The sequence below is a fragment of the Apium graveolens genome, chromosome 5 (assembly GCF_009905375.1).
Source record: "Apium graveolens cultivar Ventura chromosome 5, ASM990537v1, whole genome shotgun sequence".
NCBI classification, from domain to species: Eukaryota; Viridiplantae; Streptophyta; class Magnoliopsida; order Apiales; family Apiaceae; genus Apium; species Apium graveolens.
The window spans coordinates 49,565,799-49,581,946 of NC_133651.1; positions in this window are offsets into that span (position 1 = coordinate 49,565,799).

Consider the following 16,148-nt stretch of genomic DNA (forward strand, 5'->3'; position numbering starts at 1 on the left):
ACTGAGCTATAATCTGACAATGATAGTAAGCTGAGATGACTAAATACAATGCAGAAAATAATGTGCAGGAAAGTAAATAAAACACACAAGAATTTTAGCAAGGTTCGACCCCTAAGCCCCTATGGTCTACGTCCTGGTCCCTTACCAACTTGGTAAGAGAATATATTATTGATCAATGAAGGTTATAACTACAAGATACAACAATATATCTCCCTTTATCCCAGCTGCTGATAATGGCTTGCTGAAACCCTGTTTAAGAACCTGCTCTCTAAGTACTATACTACCCCGTAGTACAAACTCCTCTAGCAAGTACCACTAAACCATTGTTTCCCTAGCCAACTTATCCAACAACTAATCAATACAATTGAACAATACAAATCAGTGATAAAGTTTACAACTCAAACTATAAACTCTCTCTAAGATGAAACACGTGTATATATTTAGAGCTCGAGAGTATTTTGAAATCAATAAAGATCAGGAGTTGTATGTGTTCTTGCTTGCAAAATTCGTCTGTCATAAAACTGCAAGAAACCACATATATAACCACACATTAACGTTTGAAACATTCTCAACAACTTACAACGGCTAGAATCCAATTCTACCATTTAAGATCGTTGGGATGGTTTCCAACGTTCATGTGTACGTTAGATAGAAGAGAAAGAAAGATGTCCAACGTACAGAAAATATCTTCTATTTTGTAGAGGATAAAACGTTTTAATGAAGATAGGAGAAAGAGTTTGAAAGAGAAACAAACTCCTATTCTTTAGGAAATCAATTTGAATGATTAAAAACGTTTTATAAATGAGCTCTATATATATCATGCACGTTTATTATATTAGAGAAGTCCTTACAACTGATATATATGAAGATCCTATAAAATCTCCATGAAATTCGACTTCCTTGTTGAATCTGGACTGTGCATCTTGGCTTGCTGTTATTCTGACAATTGAGATCATAGCTTGCTGAAATAGATTACTGTCTTATGATAGCTTGCTGTCATGATACTTAAACAGCAATGGCATTAAGCTGTTATATTCTGCAGACATTGTTATTAACATCATGGCTTGTTGTGTTGTGATCATCAAAACTAAGGAGTTACATGAAATACTATTACAACATATATAAAAATACACATGCTTCTTAAAGAATGAGAGAACCCTTGATTCTATTATAAAATTTCATCAAACTCGTTTCTAACATAGAATAATAATAATATTTAAATATATTAAAATGTTTATTGAAATTTGAAAAAAATATTGATTTTAATTTTGATTCTATTATGTAATAATTTTGGATAAATTTGATTTTATTCTATTTAGAACGACTTGAAACTATTTTATCAAATTTAAACAATTTTTTTATAAAAAAAATTAATTTTCATTTTTAATTTAGTAATTAATTTTTTTAACTATATATTATAAAAATAAAATTAATTATGTAAATATATGAGAAAAATAATATGTTAAATTATTAAATCGATTAACTTTTAAATTCACTTGAGACAAAAATTACTATTAAATCACTGTCTAAAACTTTCTAACTATAATAGATTTAAGATATCATCAATTTTCAGTTGTTTTTTATAATTTTACCATTTTTTGAAATATTTTCCAAAAATCGATTTGCAATCGAATTCAACTTGTGTATATATCCTTAAGGATAACTTAGGTTATTTTTTATTTCATTCAATTTTTTATTTTAATGGGAAGTAATGAATTGCAAAATGGTATTTTTATAAAAATGTTTGAAAGTTAGGGTGTTTAGTTCACCAGTTTTTCAGAAAACTTTTCTTAGAAAATAAAATTTTTTGAATATGTGTTCCACTTGCATATTTTCTAAAATGAAAACTAGAAAAATGAAAAATACGGTTTTCTGATTTATAACTAGGAATAAAATTGTGAAAAACAACTTAGGGGCTGTTTATTTGTAGAAAGTTTTTCCATTTTTCTATTTTTTGTTTTACTAAAATTTTCATTTCTAAGAAAACAGTTGAAAACTGAGAAAATGTCTTTTTCAAAAAATCTCTAAAAACTATTCATTTAGATATAAATTTAATATAATCCTAATAGTTATCTTTTCAAAATATTTATATAAAATTGAAAAGATAAGTGTATTTTTTCACTTTTATAATTATGAACATGTCTAGAAAAGAATATTAGTATAAAATTTTGAATAATAAATTAATTTTTTTTGTAGAGAAATCAAAAAATTCTTTTTCCATTTACTTGTAAGTCCCTATAAATGTATTAGTCAAGAAATATTATCACTAAAAATTTGTAACAATTAAACAAGTACATTGACACATTTTTTCTAGGAGGGAAATTTTTCGCTTTGGCGCTTCCCTTTCCCCCAACATTTTTTAATTTTTTTAAACATTAGACTAAACAACGGCTTATTACATGTAATTAAATACCTAGTAATACATCTAGGGTTAAGCCTCCATCTCTCCTCATGTTATACATATTCCACAAGCCTTTTGGACTAATTTCTCTGCCTACCTACCTTCATCAAACATTAGTAGTTTCACTGGTAACCTATTTTATACGTATATGTATCAGTTCATGTATATGATTGCTCCAATATCATATGCCAGTTGTGGAATTTTGTAAATTTTCTCTTTTGTTGCAAGTTTGTGCATCATGCCTCCTGGAGGGCGGATGACTAGATCGAGTGTATATAGGGAGAAAAAGAGAAAAAAAACCCCAAGTTACTCCACGCACGACTCTCTAAGGTTATGGGTCAACAAGTTGGATAAATAGTACATAAACTGTGTGTATTGTTAGATAGTGTGGTTAGGCTGGTTTTTTAATATATGATAATCTGATATAGTAGATAATTATGTGATGCCCTGCTACATATACCAGTACATGCTAATTTAGTTTAGAATCTATTCACTATTTTTGGCATTCTTTTAAATACCGGTACCAACTACTAGTTAAATGTAAATAATGTGTACAATATAATCAATGTTATTCATATAAGTTCTCATGTTTAACACGACAATTTTGACATCAATTTACATGATGAGACAAATATATTATGTATTCATGAACAAATGAGAAAAGCATGGAAGAGTTACAAGTACAAGTTACATTCATACTTTAAAAGTAATGGAGGTGAAAATGATCTTGTAATGGCTAAAAAGAAGCGGTATCCAGACTTTAGAGGTGATCAACAAGAAGATTGGGAGATATTATGTGATCGTTGGTCTACGGTTCAATTTAAGGTGACTTATATTTTCTTAAAAACACTTCTCTTATAGAATTATTACGTCCTTTGTCATTGATATTGGCTTATTATTTTTGATAGGAAAGAGCATCAAAAAACATCACTAATCGATCTAAAAGAAAGTGGAATTTTAAAAATGGGTCAGTTTCTACGCCACGACACCATATTCGACGTTGAATGGAATTAACCTCTTTAATCGGGAAAATTGAGACATGGCGTCAAAATCATTATGATGAAAATGGATGGACTGGACCAGAGCTAGAACAATTATATATAAGTAATTACTCAATTAATTTATAGGTCAACATTATTAAATACCATGTCTTGTGATATATTTTGAAATAATGATCTTACATGTTATAGTACATGCATATTTATCTATCATAATAACTAACTTTTAATGTTTAATTAGGAGCATATGCTAGAAATTAAGGGTGCTTATTCTCCAGAGGAAATGTCTGATAAAGAAATTTTGGAGTCAGTTCTTGGTCGTCAATCAGTATACTTACGAGAGAGAATTGCATTTTGCACCCTTATATTTGGCCAAAAATCAATTTTGTATACCTATTTTCATAAATTGCAGTTTGCATCCCCCTACTTTGAAATCCGCTTCAAGTTGCACCCTTTTTGCCAAATTTTGTCATTTTCTTTGCCCAAATTATTGTCTTCAACAACATATATAATCTATTATTGAAGAAAAAAGATGAGATATATTATCGGAGACAACAATTTGGGCTAAAAAATTAGGCAAAAAGGATGCATGTTGAAGCGGATTTCAAAGTAGGGGGATGCAAACTGCAATTTATGAAAATAGGTATAAAAAATTGAGTTTTGGCCAAATATATGGGGTGCAAAATGCAATTCTCCCTACTTACGAGGATGGGGAAGATCTACTCGTGGTAAAAATTCTAAATCATGTCATAGTACTAATGTTGAGTCAAGACAACCAAGTTATCAAGCAATAGTACAACAACTTAATGAAACCACTGATCGTCTTAATGATGTTGTTCACATACTACGCAAGAATAATCTCTTGCCAGAATGAGTGACATCTCAACAAAATGAAGCCTCTTACCGGGAACAAGTAGGATACAATTTTATGTTTTCTATTATATTATTGTTTAAACCTCAACAAGTGATGGTGTACATTGAATAATATATTTTTGTAAGGATTTTTAATTTCACTTTTCAATAAACCCTTCATGATATTTATGTGCCCGTCAAAGTATTGTTTTTGCATAAATATTTGTTAAAAAGGCATAAAAATTGGAAAATATATAAATAAAAAAAATTGCATAATCATAAATAAATAATAACTCGCTTTCAGAGAAGCTACACATTGGTAATTATTACATTCACAAATGGCTGAAGATAAGGCGCCACATGTCCTATGATAAGATGCCACGTGTCCGATGACAAGGACGCCACATTAACGTTGACAAGGCGCAACGCGTTCGCCGACCAGGTGCCACGCACTCATTGACCAGGCACCACTTGGTTACTAACTAGAAGCCATGTAACCAATGACAAGGCACCACGTCATAGATGACTATGTGCCACGTGGAATAGTAATTGATGACTCATTAATGATGAGTCAATTTTAATGGGACCCCCAATATTTTACGTACTAATATAGTTATGTGTAGCTAAAGAGTCTTCCTTTACGAACCTTTACCTACAAATCGCTACCAATTTTTTATTCGTAGGTAAAAGTTGATACCTACCAATACAGTAGATTTACCTATACATAAAATTGGTAGATAAAAGCCAAATTTTTTTTAGTGATTTTTAAGCCTTCACACTTTTTTATCAAAATCCTTACTATATTTTTAACTAATACTTTTAAAATAATATCTTGATTATAAAAAAATAAACTTACACAAACTAATTTAATTATAACGCATTGATATCATTAAATAATTAATGTCAAATTATCTAAATTAATATATTATAAATAATATCAAAACATTACAACTACCCTAGATATCTTAATAAATTAATCATTGTGGTTTTAATGAATATATCAATGTCGTCATAATAATTGAAGGTATTATATAATTTAAATGATAATAAACATAAATTAAAGCATTAGATTAATGGAGTTTTTTTAAATCTTACATAGGGAAGATATGAATTATATTAACAGTAAAAACCTAAACCAACCCTTACTAGGAACTGAGAAAGCACACCTTAAGCTGGTTTAATGTGATGGATTTTTAATTATGATTACCACAATAATGGTGGATTATGGATTCGATGGGATCCATATATTTTACACATTAATGCACATTCCAAGTCTAGGTGCCCTTTCGTGTGACCATTGTTTATGCTTTCAATAGGTCTCACCAAAAAACCCCTTTGTGGTAGGAGCTTTGTGACATTAGTGCTTCCATGTTTATTCCTCGCACGTAACTTTAAATGTGTCATCTATGATATTATTGGTGGTAATGAGCATTGGACCACTTATATATATATTAATATATATGCATAACTTCAAAGATTGCTTGTAAACTCCTGATAAAGAGCATATCTCCATTACATATGAAATATATTTTACCCCGAGACCATTAAAAAACCTCCTAGCGTGACCCTCTTGTCATAATTGAATTTTATTTATTTTTATATGCGATTTATGTTGAAAATTAAGGATGAATGAAAAAAATCATAGATAAAATATAGGGTATTACAATATTACATTATTGAATTTGGTCCGAAATTTCTTTTCAAAAGTAAACAAGTCCTTAATCATTTACTTTTGAGTAAAAAAACTGATTTGATTTAACCTTAAAACTTTTGCATGAATTAATTAATTGCAAAGAAAATAGTCTTTAATAATTTACTTTTGAGTTAGTTTTCACGCCATTTCTGAGGATTTAGGCCTAATGATGAGCCTGAATTTATTCACTTCTTCCGATATTCATATACATTTTAAATATTTATCTTTCTTTGTAATGCACTGACGATATAAATATATAATTTTTTTGGCAAAGTCTATTTTTGTATATTAAATTTTAATATTAAAACCTTTAGTCAAAAAATATATTCAAAAAATATTATAAAACTATACTTACCATCCATCTAAACATACGTTTCCAAAATCAAAACTGACAAATATTGTTATCTTGGTTGTCATCTCCCAATACATTGGGGTGCCTTTCTTTCCAAAAATATTTATCCTCACCGGTCAATTATATTTATTTTTTTTGATTAGAGAAATATGTAAAATAAATTAAATAATAAAAAAATGATAGTTTAATCCTAGTTTATTATAATAGTATTATATTGAATTTGGTACGAGTAAATTACATCAAAGTAAATGACTATGTAGTAGTGTTTCTTTTGTTTAAAAAATTTAGCTTTTGATACTTTGTTTTAAAAAGAGTAATTCAATTTGGCCTCCAAACATCTTTGAGATTAAACATAATTTAATTTTGTGTTTTATAGTTTTAGTGCTTAATTTCTGAGCAATTTTAAGTGTTTAGGCCTAATTTTGAATTTAACTTTGTGCACTTCAACGTGTTTCTACATCCCTCAACCCCCACTCATGAAGAATTTTTGGTGACTATTTTAATGTGTTTTAGACTTCAATCCTAAATACACGTCTCCATATAATTACAAATATTTTTGAGGTGCTTGAGCTTTTTGCAAGGTAAGGGTCGTAAATTAGATATTTTTCTTAATTTTTTTTAATTTTCTATTGTATTTCTTATTGTTAGATCCACTACAAGAAAACAAGAAAACAAGGCTAAATACAACCGATTAAATACAACCGGGGTCAAATTCAACCCCTTTCGGTTGAATTTAAGGGGTGCGGCTAAATTCAACCGCATGCGGTCGTATTTAATTACGGTCGTATTTATGCGGTCGAATTTAGCAACAAATGTGACCGTATGCTGTTGAATTTAGCCGTACTCCTAAATTCAACCGCATTCAAATTCAAATTCAAAAAATTCGAATATTTTCAAAAAATATTTTCGAATATTTTCAAAAAATTCAAATTTTTGGGCGGGATTTTCAATTTTTTGGTGAAAAACAAATTCGACCGCATTCGGTCGAATTTAGCCGCTCCGTATACTAAATTCGACCGGTTACTAAATATGACTCGACCGAATGCGACCGGTCCAAAAACCGGTCGTATTTAGTTAAATACGATCAAAAACGGTCGTATTTAACCGGTTTTTGGACGGTCGTATTTACCCGTTTTTCTTATAGTGATCTATCCAATTGTACCCTTATATGTAAGTTTACCTACTTCTGTCTCAAAGATACACTTATTCTTGATTTCTTTGTGTAGTATATATTGAGATATTTCGAGTTATTTTCTTTATGAAGATATTTGAATATCCGTGGTCCTTGAACTCAAAGTTGTGATTATCACTTATTAAGACTAGTAACTGAAGACCAGTGAATCTATATTTTAGTTAAAAATAAAAAGCCTATATCTTATTTTTACCTTAAGTGGTTTGAACTTGAAATTTAAGAATAAAAATAAGCTTCTTTGATTTTTGTTAAGCTAATTCTACACTTATTTTTGAGTTTTTTTAAAAGGACTAAAAGAAATTAGACTACTCAAACTCATACTAAAATAAGTTAGAGCTAAACTCAACCTACTCAAGCTATATTCTGCTAAGCATAGTGCTACTTCAACTAGTTAGCTACCCATTTTTTTATCTCAGTTACTAAATGCACTTTGTCTCTTTTAGATTTTTGGTGCTTGGGCATTTACTTAATTTGAGGTAACTTCCAAACTAGAGCATAAAGGAAGAAGGCTATTTGAACACATGTTAAAAACAACTTAATAGATGTATTTAACCATTTTTTTCCGAATATACTACTAGTTAGATTCTTTAAGTTGTTGTAAGGTCCGAAAATATATTAGAATGGGGTAGAATATGATACTCATTTAATTGATATCTTTTGCGGATTATAATTTTGTACAATTCCAAATAAATCTAAACTAAATAAAATGAATATTCGAGAAATATATCATTTTAATAATATAATCCTTGATGATTCTACTCTTTAACACAAAGGTTAGATACAACAAAATTCTAAAACCAAATAATAATAAAATTTAGCAATAACAACATAACTCTAATGGCGCTCTCATGCCTTTTAATGAAGCTGGCACATGTTCGGATTTTTGTAGTGAAGAATTTAAACAAATACAAGTTATCTATTTTTCCATTAAATTAAGGCTTTTGATAGATAAACTACGATTCTAATTGTAATATTTGTAAAATAATTCTTGTATATGATGAAGCACCTTGCAATACATGCCCTTGTAGAGTGATCACACGGAGTCAAGTGCACATGTGTACGGAGTACCTTGGATGGGCATACATGGATTCATGCCTAACCTTTTTTCCATCTATGTTCTCCATTTTCTCATGTACTCTATCCCATAAATAAAAGTCTATTTCACTCTATGAATTATATTAATAATAAATAAAGAATGAAAAAAATTAAGTTTAAACACATCGAATTACAATAGTTTTCAACATATCCAAAAGTAAAAGATTTGTCATAATATTTCTTTTGTTTTAAAATTTCAATATTGTTTGATTGATCACAAAAAGTTTTATTCGATTTGGCAACCTGGCCATTTTCTTGATTTAACTAATCACGAAGGAACAATCCTTACTGATATTTTTGACTTTTTAAGATTTTTAAACTTATTTTACGTGCAATTTCGATGTTTAGGCATATTTTTGAGGCAAATTTTTTGTATTGATAAGATATTTTGAAGATATTAATTCCTTGAATGCATTTTAGTGTCATTAATAGCTTAAAAGAGTCATCCCTTCAATCCCTCTTTTTGGAGGTTTTCCGAGTGTTTTAGTTAGTTTGCCAAATATATTGTAGATTTTCTGGTGTTATTTTTAGATCAATACAAAGAAACACTAATATTTAAGTTTACTTACTTTTTTCTCAAAGATACTCCTTCTTAATTTATTTTATTAGAGTATATTGAGATATTGCAAGTTATATTCTTGATTAAGTTATTTACATATCCTCCTTTAAAGTCATTGAACTAAAAGTTGTGATTGTGCTATAAAGATTAAACATCTTAAGGTACAACAAGATCTCAACTTTTTGTGTTTAATCAAAATATATATTCAATGGTCTCAATAACTTATATTTGTTTTTTTTTATTTTGAGAAAGTACTTAAAGAAATTGGACTACTGGAACTATTACAAAAATAAGTTAAAGTTATACTCCACCTACTCTAGCTATGTTCTACGGTATAGGGTTTGTTTCATTAGTTAGTTCTTGATTTTTTATTAAAAAATATTTTATAAATTAACTTTGTCTCGTTTAGTCTTCTCTAACCTAGTCCTTTACTTATTTTGAGCTTAACTTCTACATAAGAACTTAATAAAATGAGACTATTGCATTGGTTTTAGGTAAGTTTAGGTACATATTCTAGAGCTATAGGTGTCTACATAAAGTCAATGAACATAAATATGGGAAAAACTATTACTTAACTCTTTTTAAGCTTATAGAAATTTAAAGAAACAAGACTTTTGGTTTTAAGTAGGTGTAAGGTATATATTCTAAGGTTATGGGTGTTTACATATATTTTATGAAAACAAATAAGAGGAAGTATATGGGTGACCATTACATATACCAACACGTCAGAAATTTTATTTCCTTTAAACAATAAAGCTATAATACAAAAATATTCAAAACTAAATTACTTGTAATCAAAGACTGTTATCCAAAAGATTTGGTGAAGTACTAAATATTTATTAAAATACATTTAATTTAACTATCAAAAGATAATTGTAAAACTCAACTTTGCATTGATATTTAGTTTTGATAAAAAACTCTCCCACCCAAATATTATAAGTGATGGAGGTTTTGGCTTGTTCTATACTTTTGGTGTTCAATTTGATTTTGGAAAAAAGATATTATTCCGCCCAAAATTTTAAAATTTACGAACCTCGATTGGTCGGTTTAAAAACTTATAAGCAATAAGTATTTGGTCATTAAAGATGCCTATGTGTAGTAGATGTGCAAGTTGTGTATTATTAGCATCCATTTATGTGGTGGGTTATAAGTTGGTCAATAATATGCGGTCAATTTTAACAACCTGCGTCATTATGACTTAATCATTACATATTATAATGACACATAATGTTAGATAGTGTTTGTCAGATATACCTCTTTGCATTGTAGTTGAATTTAGTCCTTGACCAAAAACGGAGCCTAAAAAGTCATTTCCGACTATGTTTAGTCAATTTCAATCAAGACAAACCTTACCAACTATTTGGTCGATAAAATCGCTGGCTTATGTCAATATTTCACAAATCAATTTTAGTAACATTTGGTCGGTCGATAATGACATGATTTCTTATAGTAAGTACTGCCAATTAGGCTTGTGAACGCGTCAGATTTGGATCGAATTTGACTAAATCCATATCCATTTAAATTTGTTGGATCGGATTCGGATCGGATCGCTTTCGAATTTTTAAGAACATAATCCATATCCAAATCCATTAGGATCTCGGATTATCGGATCGAACTCTAGATTATTTAAGTTTTTTGTCATGAATAATATTAATTTAATACGGTTTAATAATTATAAAAATTTAAACAAAAAAAGCTATTTTATAATAAGAGATATTGTGGAAAAAAATGAAAATATGTGAAAAGAGTCTAGTTCAAAATAATTATGAAATAAATAAATAAAAATAAAATAAAATAATTTAATTGGATAAATATCTGAAAATAATTATATGTGTCAATTTTAAAAATTAAAATAAAAAAATTGTGAATAAAATATTATGTTTAAAAATAGTTTCTGACACACATGATACTCATTAAAATATGATGACACCTGGTGTATAACAAATTTTAATATGATGACATAACAGTTAAATTAATTATAAAATTAATATAATTCATATTGATTCATATAAAAAATTATACTGAATTATTATAGTTAATAAATATGTACAAATTTAATATAATTAACATTGATAAATATAAAATTAATTATATTTATTTATTATAGTATATATATTAAGGGCTGAGTTCTATGAAGTCCACCTTTTTGTCGGACTCCTCGGAGTCGATGTACGTTCTGGAAAATAAAATATATTGTAAAAATAGTTAAATTTAAATGTATTTTAACTATTAAACTTTTTGAATCTCATGACCACATGCTTACACCATGCTAATTCTAACAAAGAAAATGAGTACACACTAATCATTTTTAAGAAAATATATAGAATATAATATTCTCAACACAAAAAAAAATTGAATGTACCATTTGTCTCAAGATATTAGAAATGTTGATGGGATTTGATGCATATATGATTACATATTTATTGAATATAAACATTCAAATGGAAAAATATTAAATGGGAAGAATATTTTTATATGAAAACCATTATAAACTGGCCACCTATAGAAATATAAAAAAATACAATGTTAAAAAACTTATTGTTATTCTTGTTTTTCTTGATCAATGCTCAAATATGTTACATTCATATCCTAACATTTTCATAATAAATAGAATCTCTCCTGCTCATCCTCTTCACAACAAAACAAAGTTGTAAAAGCAAATTCTCCTCAAATTCCCTAGCTAGACTGAAATGCCTACATCTACTATTACAACTTACTGCGAGTTTTGTGGCAACAGATTAAAGTGTTCAAGCACCACATCCTGCACTTGGGAACCAACAAAACCGTTTGCACAGATTGCGTTATCTATCTCCATGCTCCTTCCTTGTGTCCAGTTTGTTTTACGGTTCATGAAAATCCAGAGAAGCTTATCACTTCAAATGTTGTGGTATCTTGCCTGAGATGCTACTCATCTTCTCACGTAAATTGTATTGGTTCTCACCCCCATGCTCCTTATCTTTGTGTCATGTGTTTAAACCACAATTCGCCTCTCCTAGTTCTTGGTGATTCCAATGGAGGAAAGACAGTAGATAAGAATGCTGCCAAAATTTTCCTTGCTGCTTGCAAAATTTCAGCAGGTAGCATGAAAAAGGGGGCTGTGACTGCCAAAATGGAGATGGAGGCTAGGGCCAAAGAGGCCATTGATGCCAGAGAATTGGCCATAAAAGCCATTGAACACGTGGAGCATCTTAGAAGAAATAGTGCTAGTACATAAACAAATAATAATATGATAAAGGGAATCTGAAATTTATATTTCAATTTTTTATTTTCTCAAAGCAATATACAAGTTTGATTTCTTATTATTTTAGTGTACCAAGTAAGAATTTTTTAAATTTATTGAGTTATATGTTGTATGGTTAATTAGGAATTGTGTCTATTAGTGGTAAGCAAAATTAGGAATTTATATTATGTAATTTTAATACATTATATTAGTTAGAGGTGCACTTTCCTCAATATGTGATCACTCTACAAGTGCATGTAACCCAAGCTATGTCATGAGAGACAAGAATTAATTTACAAAACTCACAATTAGCTACATAATTAATCTATCAAATGCGTCAACTTAAAAGCGAAATAGATCACCTCTATTGGTTAATCTTCTTCATTACAAAAACACGAACACATGAGAGCTTCATTAAAGGAAAATGGTTATTGCTCATTTGTATAGTTATTTGGCATAAGAAATTGCATTGGTTTTAAAGTGTAGTATACTCGAGGATTATATTAATAATAGAATTTATTTGTCGAATATTTGTTCTGTTTTATTTGCTTAGACTTCGAGTTGTACAATTTTGAGTTCAAGGACTTAAAATAACGATATACAAGTATCTTTATCAAAAAATAACTTGCAATATCTCAATATACACTACACACATAAATGGAGAACAAGTGTATCTTTTAGATAAAAGTAAGTATATTTACATATAAGTGTTTAACTGGATAGATGTAAAAATAACAAATAACAACATAAAATATACAATGTTTAAGCAAAATACCTAATTTATGACCCTAGACTTTACAAAGCACAAAAAAAGATAGCTAATTGCAGGGATACGAATATCTAGAATCGAAATCAAAAACATATTAAAATAGTCCCCTAAAAATCTACTAGGAAGGGGTCCAAGGAGTAAAACACTTCATAAACTAGGGGTGGACAAGCCGATTGATATATGTTGATAAAATGTGGGTATTTTTTAAAATTTTGAAAACGAGGTTTCCCAAATGCTTTAAAAATGATGAATAATTTGAAAGGTATGTGTTTCTCAAGTGGCACACATGCTTGAAAATTTAGCACAAAAATCTTCAAACTGAAAGTAAATTAAGTTCAAGCAGAAAAATGTTTAGAGACCAAATAGATTTGACTTTTTTTGTTTACCTAATAATCAAAAGGAAATTTTTGAAATAAAAGAAGCACTACTAGAGACTTTTTACTTTTAGGAAACCTTTTCTGACTATATTCAATATTATAACATTGGAATAAGCTATGTTTAAACTAGAAATTTTGCACTATTTAATTTGTTTACATAGTTTTCTAATCAAAATAAATAAAATATAATTGACGTGTTAGGATAAATAATTTTGGGAAGAAAGATGGCCGGTTATTGGGAGACGACAACCAAGATATTAATAGTTGTTCGTTTTATATAAGTATAGTTTTATAATATTTTTTGAATTTTTTTCTGACTTAAGAGTTTTATATTAAAAAAATTTAAAGCAAAATAAATCGAATATCTAGTACAAAAGAATTAATATAACAAAGTTCTTATTTTTGGATATATGATAATACTTTTCTCATAATTCATGTTTAGATTATAATTTATTCATTCTTTATTAGTTGTTATGGGAATTCATACAAGAAAGAAGGTTTGCTAAAGGATTTGGGAAGAAAATAGGCTTGCATTTGTAGGGATGACAAATAAGATAATAAAAGTTGCCTACTTTAATTTTTAATTTTGAACACATATATGTTTATCTGCACCGTAAACATAGTTTTATAAATCATATTTTAAATTTCTTTTTACAATATAATTTTTCACCCGGAAAAAAATATGTGAAGATTTAGTTCATCCCTAATAGTGTGTGAATGAAACCACACAAACCGTCAACATTATACTTGTTAAAAAAACAGCTAGATTATAAAAAAAATGTGTGTGAAATGATAATTGGCTTGTCAAAAATTGCCTCTGAATCAAATGTAGAAAGAACTTCTGGTATATCAAAAATTAGATCAGTATAAACTCTAAATCTTTCTATATCTTTAAGGCTGCCTTGGATTGTCCCAGCATGTTGTTCATCTTCCTCTGTATCACTTTTAAAAAGGTAAAACGATAGAGTAAGCTATCAAGCACATAGGATTACTTGATTATTCGAACATAAGTAAGTTGCTCACCTACAAAATTGATTTATGTACTATCAAATTCTAGGTCACTCTGCTCAACAACATGGTGTATATCTTCGGTCTCCTCCTCTAACAGTGGATTTTGCAGCCAGCAACTAGAAGAAAGAGTGACTGGCAAAAAATCAACTTGAAAATAACATGAAAAAACAAAACATTCTACATACTGTATTTCAATTTTAAAAATGGCATTCACTCATATTTCAATATCTAAAACTATAAACATTCTATATTGATATATCCACTGTATGTTAATAAAGAACATTTACATTTATAATTACAATTACCTCAAATATAAAGGCTCCATATCCTCCATTGATATATCCAATGTAGTAGTCCATTGTACATGCTAAAATACAGACCACCAAGTAAATGTTTTAAATTGCCTTGAACAAGCCTCATGTAATAATATTTTACACATTGTAACTAAATGTGATCTGACAAATTCATGGCATCCAAGCTAAACAGGAGAAAACTGAAAAAGGTAAATCAAACAACCTTTGTCAAGATGAATAGATTATCACTCTCAAGTCATCTAAAAACGTTAAGTTCTTTTCATTTTCTCTTTTTTTTTTGCTATCGAACTTAAACCGTATTGGAGTTTCATTTTTTCTGAGGTGACATCCTTGCTCGTAGCATACGTTTAGGTTAGGCATATTCTAACAACTACAAAGCATAAACATAAGAACAATTCTATTACAATACATATCACATTAACATAAACAAAAAACTCAACCACTTATAAATTATTAACTTAATTACTGTTTTCAAACATAAACATACATGATATATAAGTTAATCTTACACACAAGAAAATTCTATTACAATACAAATCACATACACAAGGCAATTATAACTAACACAAAAAAGGCAAAATAAATATCCTTTTAATAAACAAACAATACATGATAAAAAATAATTAAAAAACATAAAACCCTTCTTTAAAGGAAATAAGTAATAAATTTTAAAGTCATGTTGATGAAGTAGCAATAGGAGTATCTTCAACTCATGTTCCAAGATCGAACCAAGATCAGTTGTTGTTCCAAGATTCGATCCCATGTAAGCCGTAACACTGTCTTTCACACCATAGTTTCACTGAGAATGGACCTAGCATCGTTTAGTTTTCCACATTTAGGGTACATGTCAATCTTTGAAGAAATTCAGAAGATAACAAAAAAAAGACCGACTTTTTATAATTTGGTTACGTATCATCTCTCTGAGCTCCAAAATCCCAGCATTACCACATCCAGTAACAATGCTTCACTACAAAAAATTTGCAATCACACAACAGTCATTTAGACGATGGTACAAAATAAAACCGTCGTCCAGAAAAATTAAACCACGGTGAATTGTTGGCTCTTAAAAAACTATTTTCCTGCGTTTCTTCTAACAATAGTTACTGATAATTTTATAAACTGTTGTCTAAGGTGCATGCTTTCATCTACTTAGACAACAGTTCTTTCCCGGGGTATTGTTTAGAATCTTTTACGACAATGGTTGATAGATGTTGTATGAACTTAAATTTATTTTACCTTAACACAACAGTGTTTGGCAAAAAGGTTGTACAAGTTAGACAACTGTTTATGATAACTGATGTTGTAGTGAACATCA